The following is a 9,582-nucleotide window of genomic DNA, read 5'->3' on the forward strand; positions in this document are numbered from 1 at the left end:
AAGAATATCTATATTTTGTATCTTATAGGCTTTGATACCATTTGATAGGAATAAAATATATATAAGATAAAATAATACAATAAATTCAAAACATATTCAAGTACGAGTTAAAAATTGTGTACCCAGAATTAATGAAGGATCCATGGAAGTACGTAATATGAGATGCTACTGTTCTCTTTCTCATAGGTATTCTAAAACGTAAGAGCGTTTTACGCTGTTACTCTTAAAAACTGACTAATGGGGTATTAGTTTTATAACCTCTCAGCAGAGACCAAGGACCTCTAAAAAAATATATATCTGATTATTCAAGTCCATCACAGACAGTTTGCTAAACAATTCAACTCATCACAGATCCTTCATCAGAAACCCAAAATTATATATTACCCATATTAATTTAATATTAACAAATTATTTAATTTATTGATTAATGCTAATCCATAATAATAACAAAATAGAGAATAATAATTTTATATAATAAAATTATATAAAATATAACATGATGTTGATCATTTATTTCTTTGTTAGGAACACTTCCTTGATTAGATATCTAACATATCAGAAATAATGATAATTAATAAGTTTTCAAATAATAATATCAAATATATATTAATTTAATCAAGATTTAAATATTACCGTTGGTGCATGACACATAGTAAAATCATGAGCACGAGACAACTCTCCTTGATAATTTTGTACCAAAAAATTACTTATTGCCTTCATTTCATTGAGTTTGGATGTCAATGTAGAAACCTATTTTAAAACATAAAATTAATCAAAATAATCAAAATAGAGAATCGGCTTACTTCAAACACATTCAAAGGTAACTTTGATAAAAGCATCATGATCAAAACTAAAAACCTAACCTGATTTTGTAACTGAGCATTAGATGATGAACTTGAAGATGTTCCACTATATGAATGACCGTTGTAGCCAAACACTTTAGATGGGCAAGGACCCAAACCCAAACCCCTAACACGTCCATAATGTTCTTGGCTTCCAAAAGCAAAAGATAAAGAATCGGTACTTGATATTTCTTCTTATACAAATGATGATGATGTTGATTCATATGCTTTTTTTTTCCTTCAAAAAATACAACAAACTAATTAAAATAACACAAAGTATGGTTGAAAATTATAGACTTTATTAGAATTGAACTTACATCAATTTCCCTCGCTTCATCAGTCACAAATGCTCCATTAGCATGTTTATGTGTTGCTATTTGTACCTCCTATACTAACCTTCATCACTCACATGTTTATGTGAGTTGCTAGTTTTTCAGATACACCAGATATTCATCATAGTCCCTTTGGATGAATTTTCATAATTGATTAGTGTGGAAAGATAGAAAAGAGTTGCTTTTTTTTTACCAATTTCTTGATTGATCACTTCTTTTCAATATTTCTATTCTAATCAAATATCATATGTAATAAGTATAAGTGTCTGGCTTTATAAGTAAATGGAATGCTATGGTGCTTATAATCAGAAATGAACTTTGTTCTCACTATCTACTAAAACTTTCTTTAAAAAACATGTATGAAATTTGTCTTTTTTGTAACATAGGAATAACAATCAACCAATAAATCTTGTTTCATTTTTTTTTCTATCTTAAATATTAAAAAACATTAAACTATTTAAACTATGCAGAAACATTTTACTACTCAGAAGTTATACTACTGAACCTATACAGATGTATGAAAAGATTGATCAAATTTGACTATATAATAACATGGTTTGTATTTATATGTGTCATCAAATTGTAACTTGTATGGTAAATATTCAATCAAGAGAAAAATTTAGCACCTCACTAACAACAATATCAGAGGAGATTAAAAAAAGGCAAAGTGGTGAAACTTAAGAACAAAATCTAAGATCACAAAATCAGAGATGAAGTTACAAAGAGCAAAGAGGAGCACCTAAACAGAAGTACAGATCACACTATTACAATGGTTACAATGGTCGTCGAATCACACTCTGATTACAGTGGTTGTGGAACCATCAGCACTGCTACTTGATAGTGCCAAAATAATCAGTGAGTTAGGGCATGAGTAAGAGAGATGAAATTGAAAGAGGAAAACGAAATTGAAAGCAACGACGCAAGGAAACGAAATCAAAAGCAATGAAGCAGGGAACAGAATCGAAAGTTACATGATACAAAAATGAAATTGAAAATAAGAAATGAAATTGAAAGAGAAAGAGCGATAAAAAGCAATAAGACGAAATTCAAAGCAAATAAAACGATCTTCATTACCAAGAACGATGGAGGCACGGTGGAGGTACACACATGAAGGCTTTATTTTCTTAGTCCTAGGGTAAAAACAATGAGAAAGAAAGAGAGAAAGAGAGGGTAATGCGTACGCGGGTCATCTAATTAAAAATTACAAAAAAGGAGAAAAATGAAAAAGTAAAAAGGCATTCTTTGGAGTTTCTTAAAGCACCTCGGATAGTAAACCAGGGCTTTCAAAACCTTCACAATGTGTATATTTTATTGGAGGTTATTATAACCCTAGTAAACAAATCCCAACTAAAATTATATACTTTTGTAGTGTTATAGATATTTGAGTGTTTTCAATACCTTGTTTTCTTTTTTAATGGTGTTTCAAGAAGGGTTGTGAATTTTATGCTTTAGTGCATAACTAAATAGTTCAAGAATATAATGAACCAATTTATATAAAGTTGTTTGGATTAATAGGGATGTATATTCTTGTTGAATTTATTGCTTAAATTATAAAAGGAGTTGGAGAGAAAAGGTGTACTTCACTTACCACTTTGAGTACTAGAAAGAAAGTTGCAAATGTAGAGTCAAGCATGTTTTGAAAAGCACTAACACGAGGACAATGAACCACATGTAAGAAACGTAAGCTATAATTGTTCTTTATCAAAAGTCTATAAATAGAAGTCATCCCATGCAAAATGAAGTTAATGCCACATACAAGATTTGACATGAATTGAGTACATTGCATGCAAAAAGTTTTAACAACTTCTAAGAGCTAGTTCATAAGATCATCTATTATAATACTTTAGAGAAAGACTTTTATTTGTAAATTATTCACTTTAAGTTAATCTCTAGAATAGGAGTGCTTAAATTCATAACCTCATTATCATAGTATCCTTGTAACTAAACAAAATTTGTTCAATCTTGAAGTGGTGGTTAAAAAATACTTGAGAAAACCATAAATATGACTTCTAAAATATAATACATGTTCCTTATATCAAGGAAGAGAGATAAGGATACTCAAGAGTGACTTTGTGTATTTATTGTAAACAAAAAATGGAATAGAAAATATTTTAATCATTTACTGAATACTGAAACCCTTTATAATTGAAAAAAGAGAACAAATTATAACACATATTAGAGTGAACCAATATTAAAACAAAAGTGCTCATTATTTTTTTAATTACATATGTGCACGCCTTAGACAAACATTTGTAAAAATTATATAAAACTACTAGATGATCCTCATATATAATATCTAATAAATGACATGAAAATTTTTCAAAACATCTTTTAAAGCTTTGTTCAATCTGCACGCCCCTTTTAAAGTTGACTTCCTATTTCATCTTTATCATATCGACAACTCATGGGTAGTGTTAATTAATTGACCATTACATAAATTAACATCTTATTAGATGTTCAATAGATGAGCTACTTCCTCATCCTTCTCAACATGTTTACACTTGGTAGTGATTCATCATATAATTTGCTACTTGAGAGGTACCTCTAAATGAAACCTATTTTTGCCTACTAGGATAACTCCTAAATTAGTTATTTATAGTGATGTTTATTGTGTTGCTTGTTCTAAAGCTTAGTGATTATCATTGATTGGTGCATTATTTTTGCCTCCTTTGTTGATCTCATTGGAAAGTAAAAAACAAGCAAGAATATTTAAATCACCTTTGAAATAATTTGATTTATTAATCTTTGGTTAAACTTGCAATTCCTAAAACAAATTGAACGTCTTGACAATACAAGTGTCATCATATTATCACAAATTTAATGTTCCATAAGTGCATTAGTCATATTACAAGCCAGGTAGTGAGAAAGCACTATAAAACCTGTAAAATCTTTTTTTCTTTCCTAAATAAACCAAAATTCTAAGCCTTTTGTTTTCAAAAGAAGCATAAATCCTTTCTTATGTTCTCTCAACTCCATCTCCTCCATCTCCATCTTTGAACCTCCATTTGTCACTATCTGTTTGTTAATTTGTAGAACCAAGACTGTAGGGTCGTTCCTCGGAGCAAGGCCTTTGATTCCTACTGATAGTTTCTTGTTTGGGGTAAGTAAGTTTTTCTCGCCATTTTTGTTTCTTCTACAATGCGTTCAAGTCTTCCTTGCTTACATCTGCCTTTTTGGTTTCCATCTTGTATCCCTTCTAATTAGTGGTTGTGTTGGCACGATCAGATTGTTTTTCATTGTCTCAGGTCAAGGTTGAACTTTCACAAGTTTTAAGGTGCCTTGAGGGTTCTTAGAGTTTGAGTCTATCTTTGAAGGTGAGGGAAGTTAAACCTTACCTATGCATGATGATTTTGTTTGAATGCCTGGTTGTGTGTTGATGTTGTGTTTGACAACTCAAATTGATATGTTGATGTTGTTCTTTGTGGGTGTGAGATGAAAAATCCCTAATTTCATGTTTGAGTATGTATGGGTTAGAAACATTTGGGGGTTTTATTGAATGCATATGATTTAAGATCAATTTGATGGAAATTAAATGGTAACGTGGAATTTGAAATATTTTTGACGTATATAAGGCTTAAACTTGGTTTTAAGTTCATTTGACACTATCAAAATGCATTATTTTTCGTTTATGCTTTATGCAGACTCATTGAGTGAGCCTATTGTTCACCTAGCGAGTGCCAAAATTAATTTGAATAGAGATTTTTCCTCGTTGGGCGAGCAATCCTCTCACTGAGTGGAATTTTCCAACTCTAAGTTATCTCATAAAATTTTGAATTCATGCTTCATTAACCGTTGGATCGAGCTGAAATTTTTATAGCAGATCCTAGAAATATGATGCTTTGTTGTGACCGGTGTGATCTTTGTTTGAAATTCTATAAAGAAAGTAGTTTTTCGGGTAAGGTTCCCGTAGATTAGGTTGTTGACTCCTTTGACCTTTGTCACTTATTTAGTACATAACTTTTTTTATAGGTACCCAATTTGATGGATTCTTTTTACATTGAGTTGTTGATTCCTTTATCTTTCATTTGAATGTAAAAACATAATTTTTAGAGCTTTGTTCAAATTGTAGTTTTATTTTTAAAACCCCTAACCAATTTGCATATGTGTTGTTAAGTTATTGTGTAAATTACTTGGTGATTATGTGAATGTGTGAGGATGATATGAACTTTTGTGATGATGATGACCTTGCCAATGGATATATGTGTTGTACATTGATGATATTATGTATGAGACTTGTTTAATTGTGAATTGAGAATGATGAATGGATTTTTAAAGGAAAATCCATTTAAAGTATGTGTGTTTTGGTGTGCATTGATATAGGGACTCAAAATTTGAAAGTTTATCCTAACACTCTACTAATCATTCACACTCATGAAGAGGAAAATGAATTAGGAGTAGAGAGTAACAAGAGGTCTTTATTGGAAGAACCATTTGTAGTTCTAGGAACCTATATAGGATTAATCGTGTGGGTGGAGGTTATCCATCACAAGTGCCAAAACTTCTAAATAGTTCTACCTCAATGTTGGTTATCTGGATAACTAAATCTAATGGGTCTTTTACCATGCAGTTTATTGCTTATAATGGTATGAATAATTCAACTTCCTAATATGATTTAATTTATGATTAATGGAACATTTTTTTTTATATTAGCGTACCCTCTCTTGTGTGTATGCTTTTTGTGTTGTTGTTCTTCTTTTGCAATAATCACCAATATTTGGTGTAAGCAGACGAAGATTTAGGTGTTGGCTCCCTTGACAATGGTGATGACAGTGAAAGAGTTTAGAATTTAATTAGCATTTTGCTACTCGTTATCTTTTGAAAACTCTGTAGTTATCACCCTTTCTAGCTTGTTCTTGGGTTGAATTTGAACTTATTTTGGTTATAGTTTTACCTTTATAGATTATTGTAAATGAAGTGATTTATATACTTTATGTATGTTTCTTCTTCTTTTGGATAGTAACCATATAAGATCCTATCAGGTAGTTAAATTTGGGCTGTTATTTTGGGATGTTACATTTTTTGTATCATAGCATCGCTCCTTAGAAAACATGTAGGTATAGGCATGATTAGCTTTTGTTGAGCATTCTCGATTATGCTCTGGATAGTTTGTTAGCTTCCTTGAGTTAAACTGATGGTTTTCCCTATGTGAGCAAAGTTATGGCACCTAGGCCATCTCCTTTACCCCCTCTAACCTTGGATATGCCCGATCTAGCAAGGGCAATCGAGACCATGGCAGTAAGTCTCCAGCAGCAGAGTGCTGCCATGATACAGCAACATTAGGCGACCTTACAGAAGATGAAGCCTCTAGGCTATCTTCTAAGGTGGCTCAAAGCGGTACCTGACACCAGTAAGGCAAATAAAGGAAAACAAGAAAATAGTTGGTCCTTCATAAGCTCCACCCTCTCCACCACATGAGTGAAGTTTGGAGGATTTTCTGCAAGATCATCTGACAAAGTTCGATGGAAAGATAAGCTCGGATGAAGCAGATCAGTGCATGAAGGATATAGAGAGAGTTTTTTCATGTTAAAAGATACTCGAATGAGAACAAGCTAGCTTACATTGTGTACATGCTCACTAGACAAACATAATACTGGTGGGCTAGTATAAAGTTGATGTTAGAAGAGAAGACAGAAGTTATGAATTGGGAAGTGTTTAAGAACCATTTCTTTATTGAGTATTTCTCATATGTGCTAAAGAAGTGAAGTTTTGCAAGGGAACATGTTGTTGAGTATGCCGAGAGGTTTAAACACCAAAGGGGTTTCAACACCATAGTCATGGATGAAGAGTGACCTTGTAGGAAATTTGAGAATGGACTGATAAGAGATATAAAGTTGATGGTGACACCTCTACCTATAAAGAAATTTCCTGCCTAAGTAGAAAAAACAAGACTGATAGAGAAAGTTGAAAGCGGAAGTTGAAGCACAACAGAAGCAGTAGAAAGTGGGAGGACCATATGGGTTCGAACCTCGACAAGAAGAAAGGAAGAGACCTTACTATTGGCCCCAATCTCAGGGGTCTAGGGGGACTTCTTCCCATCAATTTTCACAACCGGGACGGATTTAGTGTTATAACTGTGGAGTACCACATTACATAAATGTATGTCCTCACATGGCAGGTTCCAGGAGATGTCACTCTTGTAATGGAAGTGCACCTCATGCGTCAAGAAGAGTTTATGCTATGATTAGAGCGGAGGAAATTGGTTTAGGTAACATTATCGTTGGTTGTTGTATGATAAATGGTAGAAGATTATGTGTTGTATGACTCTAGAACGACTCACTCCTTTGTGTCATAATCTTGTGTTCAAGAGTTGGGTTTTCTTGTGAGAGGGTTGTAGTATGATCTAGTGGTATCTACTCCAGCCTCTGGTTTGGTCAAGACGTTTGTGTTATGTACTAGATGTCTAGTGATGGTACATGACCGTAAGTTCAAGGTCAACCTTATATGCATACCATATATGTCTAGTGATCATAAGATTAGATTGCACAAATTATTTTTATCTTATCTTTTCTAATTGGTTTGTGATTTTTTTCATAATCCATCACTATAAAAGTGTGTAGTTGTAATTCTGTTTTTATTTTTTATTTTTGAGAGAGACAAGAATAAATATGCTAAGATGACCATCCTTTCTGGTGTTGTGATGACACAATCAATGTGGTCGTACAACCTTGAAGCAGAGTTTGAGTTCATTTGTAGGATGATTTCCCTTTGATTTATATGGACACAGAGTTTCCTAGCATCATCTTCCAATCAGGTCCAGTACTCCAACCTGACCATTTTAGACTTCCACGATAACCTGCTAACCTTTGGAACCTCCAACCGCTTCATTTGGGAATTCAACTTCTTTGAGTTCGATATCATGTGTCATCCTCATACTCATCACTCCATCACCCTCCTCCAACGTCACAAAATGGATTTTCATAAGAATCGAAACTTTGAAGTCAGCATTGTGCAATTCGTTGAGCTCATGATGCTCTCAGGACTTCTGTAATAGTCATATTCACTGAATTAATTTTCATGGTGCTTATGATTTTTCCTATATGGTAAAAGTATTAAGTCATTGTTTGCTTCACATGCAACCACTTCTACCTCCCAACTTGGGTGACTTTCTACAACTCGTTAAATTCTTCTTTGAACAAAAAGAATATGATGATAAACATCTCATCAGATTTTGTCCCAACCTTCATGACAGTTTAGACAAAGTTAGTGAGTTCTTAGGTTTTGATAATAGTGCTAGAAAAAGCCATCATGCAGTGTCTCATTTTTTAATGAGATTAAAAGACTCTATTTTCATACACGAAATGACTTGAAAAAACATGCAAGTGTTGTCTATGGTTTAGAGATGCCATAATATTTATGTTTTAAAATGTTTGCACTTCTCTTGCTTTCATTGTTTTTTCTACAAGTGGAAGAATGTATAAATTTGAAATGTTTACAAGGTTTTTTCCAACCTCACATTACTAAAAAAGCTCATATTTCCTGCCAATTTTGTTTTGAAAGTTTTACATAGGAAATACTTATAAATCTTGTTATGAAAAAGAATTTGCAAGAAATTGCTACCAATTTTCTTGCAAAATATTTTGTATAAACACTTTTCGCAACAAATTTTGTAGCAAATACTTGCAAATTTAATAATTTTGTAGGAAATGATTACATACAAAGAAATTACCTGCCAATTAAAATTCTTAGAAAAAATGGCTGAAAAATGTCTTTTCTTTCAAATTGTTTTAACAAATTTGCAAGAAAAATATTATGCAATATGAGAAGTTTTACTAGTGTCATAGATCCTTCTTTTGTCCTCCATTAAAAAATTAATTGATGCACAATTATGAGTTTGTAATTTAATAAAAATATTTATAAAATATATGTGCAAATATTACTTTGCTCTTAATAAATATAAATTTACTTCATATATTAATTTACTCAACTTACAATCTCATCACTCACTAATATAATAGGCTTAAATAGTCATTTGGTCCTAGTTTTGGTCAATTTTTTTTTACTTTGGTCCTACTTTTGAAATTGTTTTCAATTTGGTTCTACCTTTCGTTAATTTCAATCAATTAAATCCTTTTCCTTAACTCGTTCTAAATAGTTAATGAAATAGTGGCCAACGTGGTTCGTTTCTGTGACGTGCAACATTGTTCAATGACGTGTCCGTTATTTTATTGTGCTGGCCTTTTAATTTTAATTACAGAGTTTAGGGTTTATAATTTGTGGAATTGCATTTAGGGATTCTTCGTGGATTTGGGGATTTCTTCGTGGAATTGGGGATTTTAGAGCAATTGTTGTCATCAAAGATTGAAACCGATCTGTGAAGATTCAGTAAACTCATTTAGAGTCAAAGTGGAGAAAATCTATCATGGAGATACTTTTGACAGCCATACCCAGTACTGCAAGCTTCACTTATC

General features: G+C 32.2%; 1 pseudogene; it reads left to right on the forward strand.

The window, feature by feature from the left end:
* Positions 1-7,787: 7,787 nt before the first annotated feature.
* On the forward strand, positions 7,788-8,481 carry LOC146886120 (putative CCR4-associated factor 1 homolog 11 pseudogene; annotated as a pseudogene).
* The last annotated feature ends 1,101 nt before the right edge of the window (positions 8,482-9,582 follow it).

Source organism: Vigna unguiculata, chromosome 5 (genome assembly GCF_037176805.1).
Source record: "Vigna unguiculata cultivar grain cowpea cultivar isolate G323 ecotype 2 chromosome 5, ASM3717680v1, whole genome shotgun sequence".
NCBI lineage: Eukaryota > Viridiplantae > Streptophyta > Magnoliopsida > Fabales > Fabaceae > Vigna > Vigna unguiculata.